We start from the raw sequence: 13,428 nt of genomic DNA, 5'->3' as shown, positions 1-13,428 counted from the left end.
AGACTCAGCAAGGAAGCACCATGAAATAAATATTTAATTACTTCTATCCTAATGGGCAAATCTAAGGTGTTAGCTTAGCTAACACCACTGCAGTACAGCAGTATAAAAGCTCTGTTGTGGATTTGGGGACTTAGCCCAGTGGCCAAGCTTGCTTACTATGTTCAAGGCCAAAGAAAACAAAGCCCAGTTGCCTATTTACAGCTTGAGGACTGATGTCAGTAAGGAAATATTGGAAACCTAGGTAGCTATGCTGTCCATCACTTTGAAGAAATTTCAGTTAAACTTCATTTTAAATAAAAAATCCACAATCCAAGGCAGACTATTTTGGAGGTTATCCATGATTTTGCTACCATAACTTACTAGTTTCCCATTGTTCCTATAACAAATTACTACAAAGTTAGTGGTGTAAAACAACAAAATTTACTTTACTATAGTTCTGTTGTTCAGAAATTCAAAATGAAAGTGTATTAGGGTTGTATTCTTTCCCAGAGAGTATAGACAAGAGTCTTTTTTTTCTTGCCTTTTCTAGCTTCTGGAGGCTGCTTGGCTCCTGGCTCCCTTTTATTCTCAAAATCTGCAATGGCTGGTTCGGAGTTTCTCTCACATTATATCATTCTGCCACGGGCTCTTCTGTCTCCCTCTTCTAGCTTTTATGGATTTGTAATTACAGCAGACCTAGCTGGGTAATTCAGGATAATCTCCGTAATTTAAGATCATCTGATTAGCAACCTTGATTCCATCTGTATCCTGATTGCCCTCTTGTCATGTAATCTAGTTCTAGGGAACTAGATTTATATCATAGGTTCCAGGGATTAGTATGTGGACACATCTGAGGAAACTATTATCTGTTTCTCTATCTTTATACATTCAAATAATCCAAGGTTAATTCATTCTATGAGGTCATTTTATTGTGCATTTAAGATGTATTTTAGTCTTTGAAAGACTGAGATCTGTAGTCATACTTAGCTGACAATTCATGAATCAGTATAATAACTGAAAGCTACTGATCCAGAGACCATAGCTTTTTTTTTAATATACAGGTGATACCATTATTATTATTATTTTTTTCTCTGTAGCAAGTGCAATTATGCTGTTGACAAGAGGCAATGAGGTATGGTGAAAAAGTCAGGTTTTTAAGAGACAGGCCTAAAGACCAAATTACTTGATTTCTGTGAGCCTCAGGCTTCTCATCGCTGAGGACAGGATTACCTATCTCAAAGGTTGTTTATTATAAGGATTAAACAGGAAATATGTTCTCTTGGCATGACATTCCAACAACATTAGCTCTCATTCTCCTCTGGTATTTTAATTTTTTAAAAAAATATTTTCTTAGTTATACATGGGCACAATATCTTTATTTTGTTTATTTATTTTTATGTGGTGCTGAGGATCGAACCCAGGGTCTCACATGTGCAAGGCTAGTGCTCTATTACTGAGCCACAACCCCAGCCCCTGGTATTTTAATTTTTAACTTTCATTTTAATATTTCCATGACTTGTTTTGCAACAGAGTATAAACAGTATGCAAAGAAATGTAAGACACAGTCTTTGCTTTCAACTAAAGTTGTCAGTAGCACAATACATTTGAATACATGAAATAAAGAAAGATGAGTTTAAGCCTAGGTGGGCTCCATGAATCAGCTGGGATTTGTCTAGGAAAAATATATAATTAAGTAATTAAGGCTGCTTTCTCCTTAATTTTAAAAAGAACAAAACAAGCAAACAAAATCTTATCCATATATTGTTAGGGGAGAAAATTTAAGGCTATTTGAATTTTAGAGCTTGAATGGGCCTTTGAGATCAATCTAGCAGGGATTTTCTAATTATTCCCTGGATCGCTCCACAAATATAAAGGGAAGGAAACCCCCTAATTTATTTTGCTTTGAGTAAAACAAAAAAATACTAAACTTTGGAATTACATATAGACTTTTAGTCAAATCAGTCTCCTGAATTCAATCATTAAATGTCAGTGCAATTTTGATAAACAAGTAATTGGTAGCCATAGAATCCTACAGGCTTGTTTTACATTATTTTATTAACTATTTGGAAGGATATAACACATACTACCAATTACTCTCACAAACTTTATCAACAGCCCTATAAAAGATAATATAATAATACTCTGCACTTCCCCTGTGCCTAGGAGCTAATTGTATTTTACATATATTAGCTCACTATTTTATAGACCAACCCTGAAGGTACATTTGGAGTTAAGCTAATTTTATATTCAGTTTTCGATAACAAAATTAGTAACTTCCTGGGGGCCACACAAAACATGGAAGCTCATGTCCAGAACTGAATCAGAAACAGCTTCTTCTTTCTTTTTTTAAAATATTTTTTAGTTATTGATGGACCTTTATTTTATTTGTATGTGGTGCTGATAATTGAACCCAGTGCCTCATTCGTGCTAGGCAAGCGCACTACCACTGAGCCACAACCTCAGCCCCCCAGAAACAGCTTCTTTATCCTTTAATATGAGGCTATCGATCGTATCTGAAGATGCACAATTTCCGAGGAGGACGTATAAGGCACAATAACGTAGCGTATACGTAGTTACGTGAAATTCGAGAAATCTAAACTGGGTTAAGAACATCAACAACAGACCCTCGCGCCAGATCTTCTTGGACTCCAGGTAGGCAACACAGAGCTGGAGAGAAAGCCCCTTCCAGGAAGGGCGCCGGCCCTACTGGTCTCACTCCCTACCTCATGGAGGTTTGGAATTTGCCTAAACCCCTTGCGCGGGTGCATTGCCTCACCGTGAATCGAAGATCAGTTCCCCTCACGCGGTGACTGTTACTACCAGCAACCGAAGCGCTCGTCCCGCAACTGCAAAGAAACCTCAGGTCGTATGGCAGGAAGCTACTCAATGCGCAGCCGTCGCGGCCTCCAACCACTGGTCAGCAGAGGGGAGCTAGGCCGCCTCCGATCCGCTCACCGTGGCCAGCAGAAGTAAGTGATCAGCAAGCCTCGGCGCCGCAGCGAGGAGCCTAGGGAAGTGGGTAGTTTCGTAGGTCATTGCCATCTTCTCGGATAATCTTGTCTTAAGAGCAACCTCTACTTGCCTTTCCCTGTCCTTTTCTCCCCCGTCCTTGCAGTTAAGAATGGAACAGTCCCGCGGGGGGGATTGTGGGAGGCGCACGCGCGAGGGGTGGAGGGTGGGGGGGGCCGGAGGCGGCGGCGGCGGCGGCGGCGGCCGTGGCGGCGGTTGGTGGCCGTGGGGGCGGGGAAGGGGGGGAGGAAAGAAGAGGAGGTGGAGGAGGAGGAGGCCTGGGCTCGCGCCGCCGAAGGTACGCGTGAGGGCCTGCGCCACAGCCGGCTTGACAGGGGCCAGGGGTTGTGGGGGAGCGCGCGAGAAGGCGCCCCTGAGCGAGCGCGTAAGGGGTGGCAGGCGCGCGGGGCGGCCGAGGTGGTGGTTGGTGGGAGCAGCGAACGACGAGACCAGATACACTCATACGCGTGCCGACGGGCGTGCGCGCTCGGCGGCCGGAGTCAGGTTGGGGGGAGCGGTGGGGAGAGCGCGAGGAAGGAGGAGTGGGAGGCGGGGGGGGGGGCACGAGGCGCCCTTCGCCTGCTCCCTCCTGAGGAGCTGCCGCCGCCGCCGCCGCCGCTTTGCCGCTGCCGCCGCTCCCGCCGCCATTTTGGGTTCGCTTTGCGGAGGGGGAGACGATCCCCTTCTCGTTGCGGGACCCGCCTCCCCTCAGTTTTCCTCCTTTCGCCCTGCGCCTTTTCCTTCTCCTCTTTCGCATTTCCGCCACTCCGCTTACCCTCTGACCGCCTCCTGACAAGCAGGAGAGATCCGCTGTGGACTAAGGGAAGCGGAGGCGCCTGGCGGCCACCCCCTCTTCCCCACTTCCCTGCACTCTCATCGTTCTCGGCCTCGGCCTCTGACACGGTGAGTAGAACGGTTTGGGCAGGCCTCTGGGCCTAAGCACTCTCTCGGCGGCTCCGTCCTGGGTTTCCTGGGATCTACTGTCATCTCCCGGACCTGGATCTCCAGGAGAGCGGTAGTAGGGATGGGGGAGGGGAGAGGAGGGCAGGGGATCCTGAGCCTACCGGGAAGTCCCTCCAGGCGGGGGTGAAGGGGTGTCCCTGACAGGCGGGCTCCCGACTTGAGGGAGGGGGCGGGAAAGTAAGCCAATGGAGGCGGAGCCGCCCGTGCCCCTGACAGGTTGTGTGGATAGGCACGGTTGGAGCATCTCCCGAAGTCCCGTTTGTGCTTGTTTAAGGGACATGATCTTCAGAGGCAGTTTACCTGTATGGCAAGGTCTGGGGTGTCCCTGACACGCCGAGCTGTATGTAGGAACGACAGAACGGTCCCACTGTTAGAAGTTTAGTAAATGTCACTGGTTAGTTTGTACATGGAAAGAGATGTTTTTGCTTCAGAAGACAGATGGTCTGTTGGTGTATAGCGGCTGTGTTTGTGTGTGTACGCGAGGATGGAAAGTGCTCCGGAAGAGTTTGCTTGTGTTTCTGAAAGTGTAATGGAGTTCCCCTTATAAGTTAGCTTATTTTTAAAATAAATGTTGGGATGTTCCTTGCAGGTTGATAAGTGTGTGTGTGTTAGAGATGGGGAGCACGTAATTACCTGTCGGGAAAGAATAGTTAGGGCATTATTCTAGACAATAAAGCACATTTGTGTGGGGTGGGGTGGGGGGGGCGGAGAAACTTGGTATGGCCAGTTGTGGTCTTAGGAATAGTTTGTGCCTTTTAATGATTGATTGGTAGGCACTAAGTATTGAAGCCAGGGGCGCTCTACCACTGAGCCCCATCCCCAACCTATTTTATTTCTCATTTTGAGATGGTATCGCTAAGTTACCTGGTCAGGCCTCGAACTTGTGATCCTTCTACCTCAGCCCCCTGAGTCGCTGGGATTACAGGCCTACAACAATGCGCTCGGTTAGTTTGTGCCTTTGAATGAATTGTGTAAATGTAAACATCTTTAACAGAATTATTAGTCTAAGACAATGAGGATGGGTGACCTTTTTTGTTGATGTGGGTTTATAGTAGCACTTTATATTAGTGTAAGGAGTTTACATTTAGAATGACTTTTCATTTTATTTGTCATTCTAAATTTCTGTAAAAATGGTGGAATACATATTTTCTCCCATTTTACAAAAAAGGAAATTGAGGCATAAAGGTAAGCTTTCCAAGGTCACTTGGTAAATTGGTGACAAAGTTGGGACTATAACTCAGATTTTTGACTACTAATCCAATAATATATTCACTATATTATAATTCATCTAGAGATCTTTCTTGGCAAATATGAGTATATTGGGAAAATAGGGGAATCTGTGACTGGTTGGATAGGCCAATAGTGTCAAACCACATATATGAAATATATGTTTTCCTTGCCAGCCTGACCTTTATACAATGGGTATCCATGACTATATTATTTTGTGTTTATCGAGAAAGCAGAGCATTTCTGATACTTCAGAGTGTATGTTTGAGGGAAGGATGGCATTCACAGCCTAACATGTACCAGAACAGCTTCAGGGGTGCTGACAATTTAACTTTGTTTTTTGGTACTGGGGATTAAACCTTGCAGCAAGTGCTCTGCCACTGAGCTTTACCCTCAACCAGTTTATCCTCTTTCATTCATTCAACAAATATTTATTGAGTTTATTCAATAAATGGTTCCTGCCTTTCAGTGAGAATAATGAAGATGCCGTTGTTGAAATAGCTTGTATGCATATGAGGGTAGTTGTCTTGACAGTCATATACACTGAGTTGAATGAGCAGACAAGTCAGTGTAGAATTGAAAGCAGAAAATTTTTAAAAGTCTATTCAGAGCTGTATTGCAAACCTGTAACCCCAGCTACCCGGGAGACTAAGGCAGAAGGATTGCAAGTTAAGAGTCCAACCTAGGCAATTTAACAAAACCCTATCTCAAAAAATAAAAAGGACTGGAATGTAGCTCAATATAGAGCATTTTCCGAGCATGTCCCAGTACCTCAACAAACAAACAAACAAAAAACTATTTAGTTTGGAGGTAATTTAGGTCTTCTAGACAATTTAATATGGAAGAGTATATAGTATTTAAAATCCAGGGCATCCAGTTTGTAGTAGAGTGTTCCTTTGGCATTTTCTTTTGGCATTTATGAGTAAACTGTTTTTGGGAGTTGGAATTTGTTGATATATGTACTTCTGGATATTGGAACTTCTTGGCTGGGTTGAAAGAATTCTTCGAAAGACTAATTTCATAGTAAGGATCCCCTCTATGAATAAGAGGGAAGAATGCTTGAACTATGTCAAATGAATTGTGTTCCTTTGAAATGCATTGATATACTAGATTAGTGGTTCTTAATTTTTTTTCGGGGGGGGGGTCACATGTACTTCTGAGCATCTGATGAAAAACCTCACAATTGAAAAAGAGCATAAACCGCAGTCACAAATTATGCATAGTAATTTCTATAATTTAAACTGTAATGAAATAAAACTAAGTTATATTTCAAGTCTTGTTTGAATCCCCCCGTCACCACACTTTTTAAAAAAGTTTTGTTAAGCAGTACAGTGTTGGTATGAGTTTAAGGTAAAAGATTCTGTGGTAATATTTGAGCAGAATGGAGAGAATTTCAGGCTGTTTTTGTAGGAGAAATGCATAACTGACGTCTGAGAAAGTAGGGGAGGGGAAGTGAATCAATCATGTATAATGATTACTAATTGAACATTGTAAAAGTTTAAAGATCTTCAAAGAAGATTGGAGGGAATACAAATCTCAAACAAGTAGACATTTTATCCAACTTAATGATAACAGAGGGTAGGATGTTAAAGGGCAATCACTTTTTAAGCCTCGATTTAGAGATTTAAGTTAATTTTATTTGTGTGTATGTATGTGTTTGATTTTAAGGGAAGAACGTTAGATAACTGTAGAATGAAGACAGGATTTTTTTTTACTGTATCAAACATTTCTTCTTCAGTTTTGATATCAGTTAAAAATAAATTGAAATAATGTAGACCACTTAATGTGATGTAATGCATTTTTAAAACATTGTTACTTGGAAAAAGAAAAGAAAATTACACTAACAAGTGTATTGTCCAGAACTAATGAGTTATTAAGAGTCTTTAGTTATGGCAAAATCCAAACAAAAACAAGAAATTCCTTCTACTTGTGCACTTATTTATGTGTTCATTTATTCAGTCAACTTTAAGTTTTTCCAGTGCTTCCTTGATGCCCATTTCTACTTAGTGGTAGAGAAAAGATGTTTTAAAAAAAAAAAATTTTTTTTTTTTTTTTTTTTGGGTCTCTCAGAGTTCCCAGTCTAGAAAGAGGAACATTTTAACTAACATTACAATACAGTGTAATCATTTGTTCACAATGGAAAGAAGAGAAGGTTATTAAATCTGAGGGGAGAAAGGAAAGGTTAAAATAGCTTCCTACAAATGGAAAGATTCAGAGTTTAAAGGATAAATGAATTATTCAGTAAGGCTCAAAAAGGGCAGTCTAAGTAGATGAAGAAATCTGCGAAGGTATAAAAATGAATGTAACATAACAGATGAGTTTGATATGATTTGGATCAGTAGTATATTTTCAGCTCAATTTTATGATTTCCTCTATCTTTGTACTGATAAAGATGAAAGATGTTCAGCATATTTCACTCATACAAAAACAGTATATTGTTACAGCTAAAGATAATCTCTAGCAAAGATTAAAATTAAGAAAATATTTAGTTTTACTCTGGAAATTTTTACTGGAATATGCCCCACTTCCTCAGCATATTAGTTAATCCAGCTTTGTTTTTAATAGGTTATCTAGTTAAATTGAAAATATATGAAATATGGCATATTTCCCCTTCATTTGTTGAGAATCCCAGATAGTGATTAAGATTATGGATTCTGAAATCAGATTGACTAAGCTTAAATCTCAATTTTGCTAATTTATTGACTGTATAATCTTGAGCAAAATCTTGTGGTCTTTGATTTCCCTGACTGTAAAATGATGGTAATGATTATAATACTTATAGCATAGAGTTGTTGAAAGATTATGTGGGCAAATGGTTTACAGTGCTTTATATAACGTATGTCATGTACCCTTAGAGCATAATACATATATGCTATTTTAGTTATTTATCTTGTTTCCTAAAAAGAGAATTTATCAAAGCTGATTACCTCCTTAGTATTTATTTTCTGTTGGTAGTAAGAATATGTAAATACGTTTATGAAAGTATATATAAACAACCTCCTAATGTATATATACTTTTTTTAATTCTCAGTTTTTAGTGTACTTTTAAATCTTATTTTCCTTACATATAAATTCTAATTTTATATTTTTCTCACTTAACTCCAGCCTAGACTTTTGTGTGGCTTCTATTTACTTTTTTTACCTGCTGATCAAATCAAGTATTTGTTTTGAAAGTGTACAGGAATGTATCTTGCTGTGTAAATTTCATGGGTGGAAAACCTGAAGTCTTTGAACTAAATTGGGTTGGTTTTGACAGTTCTCTGTTTAAAGATTATAAGTGCTTTCCTTTATTTATTTATATTTTTAAAGAGTCAGTGTATTATTCTTCTAAAGAAGATGTTATTCTTCTTCTAAAGCAGAATCCCTCTTTTAAAAAAATATATATACTTTTAAAAAATATATATTTTTAGGTGTTGATAGACCTTTATTTTATTTATTACCTGCAGTGCTGAGAACCGAATCCAGTACCTCACACATGCCAGGCAAGTGTGCTGCTGCTCAGCTCCAGCCCCAGAATGCATTTTTTTCATAAAAAAATCACTTCATTTGATTCAGCAACGAGACCAACATGTATTTATTGATTGCTTATTATGTTCCAGAGTCAATTGCAGGCTGATGAAGCAAATAAGGTTGCTGCTGTATTTTAGGAACTTCATAATTTGTGCATTTTATTTAATTCCCTTTTCCATTGCTGTAATCTACTGCTTATGATCGTATTATATGTGATTCAAGCAGTAGATTTGGATTCCTGAAGGAATGTCCTGGGATATGGTTGTTTTTATGCTAGAACAGATCAATTTTGGCATGAACATCTCTTCCTGTTAGAGGAATACTTACTAGGTGCCTATGTTTAGTCTAGTAGTTCATTCGACAGTTATTCTTTTGGGGTATAGTGGTTTATGTCTTCTTTTCAAATAAAAACTAGCATTTTGTTTCCTGTGCCTGTGACAGAAGGAACATTCATTCATTCAGTAAGTATTGATTGTGTAATTACATTGTGCCAAGTGCTGTTAATCCTAGGGAATCTAACAGTGAATAAAACATTAAAAATCACTGTCCTAATGGTTGTTGCTTTCTAATGAGTAAGAGATGTTAAATAAATGCATATTATATCATAGCAATTTATTGATAAGTGTTACGTAAATGTAAGAAGGTAAAGATAATTCGGTGATTAAGGAAATTATCTGAGCACTTGATATTTGGGCAGATATAAAGTGATATGAAGGACCCCACACAACTCTTGTGGCATAAGTTCTAAGACACCTCTAAGAAAGGTCTGGGATTGTGACTCAGTGATAGAGTGCTTGCCTAGCATGCATGAGGCACTGGGTTCGATTCTTAGCACTGCATATAAATAAATAAAGGCCCATTGACAACTAAAAAGTACAAAAAACAAAACAAAACAAACCCAAAGAATAGAAAAGGACTGAAATGATAGGAAATAGGTAAAATAGGTAGCCAGAGTCTAGATAATACAGGATTTAAGTACTTGCATAGGTGTTTAGTTTTTTTTATTCTAGTTTGTTTGTTTTGTTCATTTGTTTTTGGAGATGAGTCTCCTACATTTGTTTCCAGATTGGTCTCAAACTCATGAACTCAACTACTCGAGTGATCCTCTTGAGTAGTTGGAACTTAAAGCATATGCTACTTTGCCTGGCTAATAGAATGCTCTTGGGGGATTTTGAGCAGAAAGTAAGTGACTTGATCTACTATATAAACTTTTAGAAACGAAGAGTGTCGCAACCAGGGTGTCTAGTTTGGAGGCTTTTGTGATTGTTGAGGCAAAAGATGAATTGTTGAGGCAAAAGTGAACCTAGAATGTTGTTTAGTGAGATGGATTTGGGAAATGTTTTGAAAGTAGTAGAGATGATAATTTGTTGATGGATGTGGGGTTTGAGTAAGACAGGCCTTACTCAGGACCTGAGCAGTTGGATACCATTTAGAGATACTGGTAGAAGCAAGTTGTGGGGAGTGCCGAAATTAAAAATTTGGTTGAATATTCCAAGATTTCTATTAAGCATTTAGGAATGAGCTACTGAGTAGGCAGTTGAGATACTGGGTAATAATTGGATGTACAGGTCTTTAAGTCAGGGCAAATATAAATTGGGTGTTAAGTGTAGTAACGCTGTTTAGAGCCATGAGACTTGATGATTACCTGGAGAGTGAGTATAGATTGGGTTCAAGAGATGAAGTTCTTAAAACTGAGTTGTGGGGTGTTCTTAACACTTGAAGAATCTTACCAAGCCTACTAAGACTAGAAGAGAATCTTGATAATTTTAAGAGTAATACCTTCCTGGCTAAGAAAACTTAATAAATAATTAGTCAAGATGTAGATATAGAGACAAAAATAAAATGGAGACAGAAGTAAAATATATGTCAAATAGCTTTGTGACTCAGCAATCAAAACACTTTTTTTTTTCTTTTAATGTGAAATCAAGAACCTGAGTGGCCGGGTACAGTGGTGCACACCTGTAATCCCAGCAGCTCTGGAGGCTGAGGCAGGAGGATAAAGTTCAAAGCCAGCCTCAGCAAAAAGCAAGGCACTAAGCAACTCAGTGAGACCCTGTCCTTCAATAAAATACAAAAAAAAAAAAAGGACTGGGGATGTGGCTCAGTGGTCATGTACCCTTTTTTGGTACCCTTGTACCAAAAAGAAAGAAAGAACCTGAGTGAATAATCTCTGCCTGATTACTCTGAGAAAGTGGTGAGAGTGGTTGGTTCATATCTTCCTGTAAATCCATTGTGGGAGGTCCCCATGACATAAAAGAGATAAATACAAGTTTATTAAATAGTGAATGAGATATCAAAGCATATGAAACTCTTTACCCATGAACACAAGAACTGTTTTTGGTTTTGAAAATGTATAGATCAAGCTGCCTCCTAATTTCTTAGCCCATCATTTAGATTTAAAGAATTCAGTTTTCATATATGGACCTATGTGTTAACACATATCTAGGATACCTTTATAAGATCAAATACTTATAAATGTTAGGGGCTTAGTATAGTTTATAGGTTGACTACGTATTTCAGGACACATTTTCTCTTTGTGGATAAGTATCTGTTTAAATGATTTAAGGTATTAGAAATTAAAAGGAATAGAAATAACAATTAAACGTAGTCACAGCAGATAGATCATTTGTTGTTGATAATTTAAAAACCCATTAGAAGCTGGGCACAGTGCTTGTATTTGTAATCCCATTTATTTTGAAGGCTGGTCCTGGAGGATCACAAGTTCAAGGCTAGTCTGGGCAATTTAGCAAGAAAGACTGTCTCAAATTAAAATAAGGGCTGGATATGTGGCTCATTTGTAGCACACCCTTTGGTTCAAAAGCAAAAAAAGCCTATCAGAGATCTTCTTAACAGAGGATCTCTTGTTTAGTACACTACCTCATATTTGCCAGTCCACCTCCACTTTTAGGAAAAGAAAGGGGCCATCTGTTGAATTGGCACTATGTGTGAGAGTCTGGCGGTTTTGAACCCTGTCAGTTCAGGAAGAGAAATTAATCTAGAACATTGAGGGGAAACGTTTCTGGTAACAATGTATTTTCCAGTGTTTATCTCACTTCTTGTTATTTTATTGAAATCGGGGAATTAGGATCTGTATCACATGTGATTTCTTTTTCTCAAGTCAGAGTTAAAACTATCAGTTGGGTACTTTAGAGAACTAGTTCTCTTCCAAGTAAATGAAGAAAAACTTTTGTACCCTTTCCCAGGTATCCTTAAATAACACTACCAAAAAATTTCTGAATAGTTTGGAGGCAGTTGGCTTAAGTAGAACTGAGATTTGGTTAAGGGCTGGGGTTGTGGTTCAGGGGTATAGCGCTCGCCTAGCACTTGCGAGGCCCTGGGTTTGATCCTCAGCGCCTCAGTACCACATAAAAATAAATAAATAAAATAAGGGTATTGCATCCAACTACAAAAACAAATATTTATTTTAAAAAAACGGAGATGGCTAAGACAGTATTTAAGGTTCAGATAATCTCCAGAAATATTTCTAGATGAATCTGCTCCACGAGAAAGTTCAGAAACTGTTCATTGAGACTTATAACTAGGTGATTTTAAAAGGCCATTTCCTTGTTTTTGTTCTAAGTGTTCCATTTTAAGGCCACTTTAGAAGCTGGCCTTAAAGACAAAAGATATTATCTCTACTTTTGATGTAGTGATGGGTAGTCATGGATCTCATTAGGAATATGATAAAACCTTTGTACCCTTTCCCAGAAAGTAAACACTTGCACAAAAGTTTTTTTTGGTATATAATTTAAGAAGATTCACTGGCACATTTAGTTATAGGCCAACATTCTTTGTTTCACAACTACTTCATGCAAGTTATGGAAAGACAGTTGCATCTGTTCTTCAACAGATAACTGCTCTTAAAAAAGGAATGAACTCTTGTAAGGAAGGTTAGTATTTAGAGGAGGTTTAAACAGATCTTTTCTGGATTGTTATCTGACTTTTTCGTTTGCCATTATGGTAAATCAGTAATTTATCAGTTAAAGCAACAACTCAATTCAGTCCCCCATAGAATGGCAGGTAGTTGAGAGTATAAGGGAAGTAATTATTCTCCAGAATTGGTAAAGTGGCAGCAAACTGATCATCATTCATCTGAATCCTACTCTTACTGGCTTCCTGCCTGTAGTTGCCTGTCCTCCTTAGCTTATACTCCATACATTTCTGTAAATGCTTTTTCTAAATCCAAACCTAGATCCCATTATAGGGATCAGACTCCTTGCAAAGCTCTATGAGATCCTGCCTACTCTTTGGCCTTATGTCTCTGTATTCCAGACAGGATTCATTTATATATGCACAACTTGCATATTGCTCCTAGAGATATCTGTCTGCTAAGGGAACACACTTACCCATCTTCAGAGACAAAATTCAGGATGATGCTGTGAAGTCTCAGCTGATCATTTCCCCTCTTTTGATGAACATTATGCACTAATTTCTCTCGAGCATGTACCTATGAGATTGCTGGTCCACAGGGTAAGCTTATTTATTTATTTATTTATATCAAAAAAGAGTTGGATTTATTCAAGTGAGTAGGAGAAACAAGGGCAAGAGGATACCCAGTAGGAGTTGTCTGTTTTTATCTTTAATAGATACTGCCAGTTTTCAAAATTGATTGTATGACTTTATAACCAGGAATATATAGGTATTCTTTTACATTACTTAACAACATTTGATGGTGTAATTTTTTTTCATAATGGACATTCTTGTGGGTGATCACTGTAGTGTCGATTTACATTTCCCTGA

General features: G+C 38.8%; 2 protein-coding genes across 8 annotated transcripts in view; one reads left to right on the top strand and one right to left on the bottom strand.

Annotated features, from left to right (window-relative positions):
* Dap3 (death associated protein 3) overlaps positions 1-2,874 on the bottom strand; it is a 34,314-nt gene extending 31,440 nt beyond the window's left edge. For 3 of the 4 annotated variants that reach the window (XM_076862157.1, XM_076862158.1, XM_076862159.1), the window contains exon 1: positions 2,756-2,863. The gene's annotated coding sequence lies outside the window, so the exon portion shown is untranslated. Of the gene's footprint in view, positions 1-2,755 lie in introns of all 4 variants that reach the window. The other variant, XM_076862160.1, reaches the window with a different exon arrangement.
* Positions 2,875-3,221: 347 nt separating this feature from the next.
* Positions 3,222-13,428, top strand: part of Ash1l (ASH1 like histone lysine methyltransferase) — a 178,231-nt gene continuing 168,024 nt past the window's right edge. For 3 of the 4 annotated variants that reach the window (XM_076862155.1, XM_076862156.1, XM_076862153.1), the window contains exon 1: positions 3,222-3,286. The gene's annotated coding sequence lies outside the window, so the exon portion shown is untranslated. Of the gene's footprint in view, positions 3,287-3,641; positions 3,892-13,428 lie in introns of those variants that run through there. The other variant, XM_076862154.1, reaches the window with a different exon arrangement.

Source organism: Callospermophilus lateralis, chromosome 7 (assembly GCF_048772815.1).
Source record: "Callospermophilus lateralis isolate mCalLat2 chromosome 7, mCalLat2.hap1, whole genome shotgun sequence".
Classification (NCBI taxonomy): Eukaryota; Metazoa; Chordata; class Mammalia; order Rodentia; family Sciuridae; genus Callospermophilus; species Callospermophilus lateralis.
The sequence above is the reverse complement of the archived record's forward strand: the minus strand, read 5'-3'. Positions and strand labels throughout refer to the sequence as shown.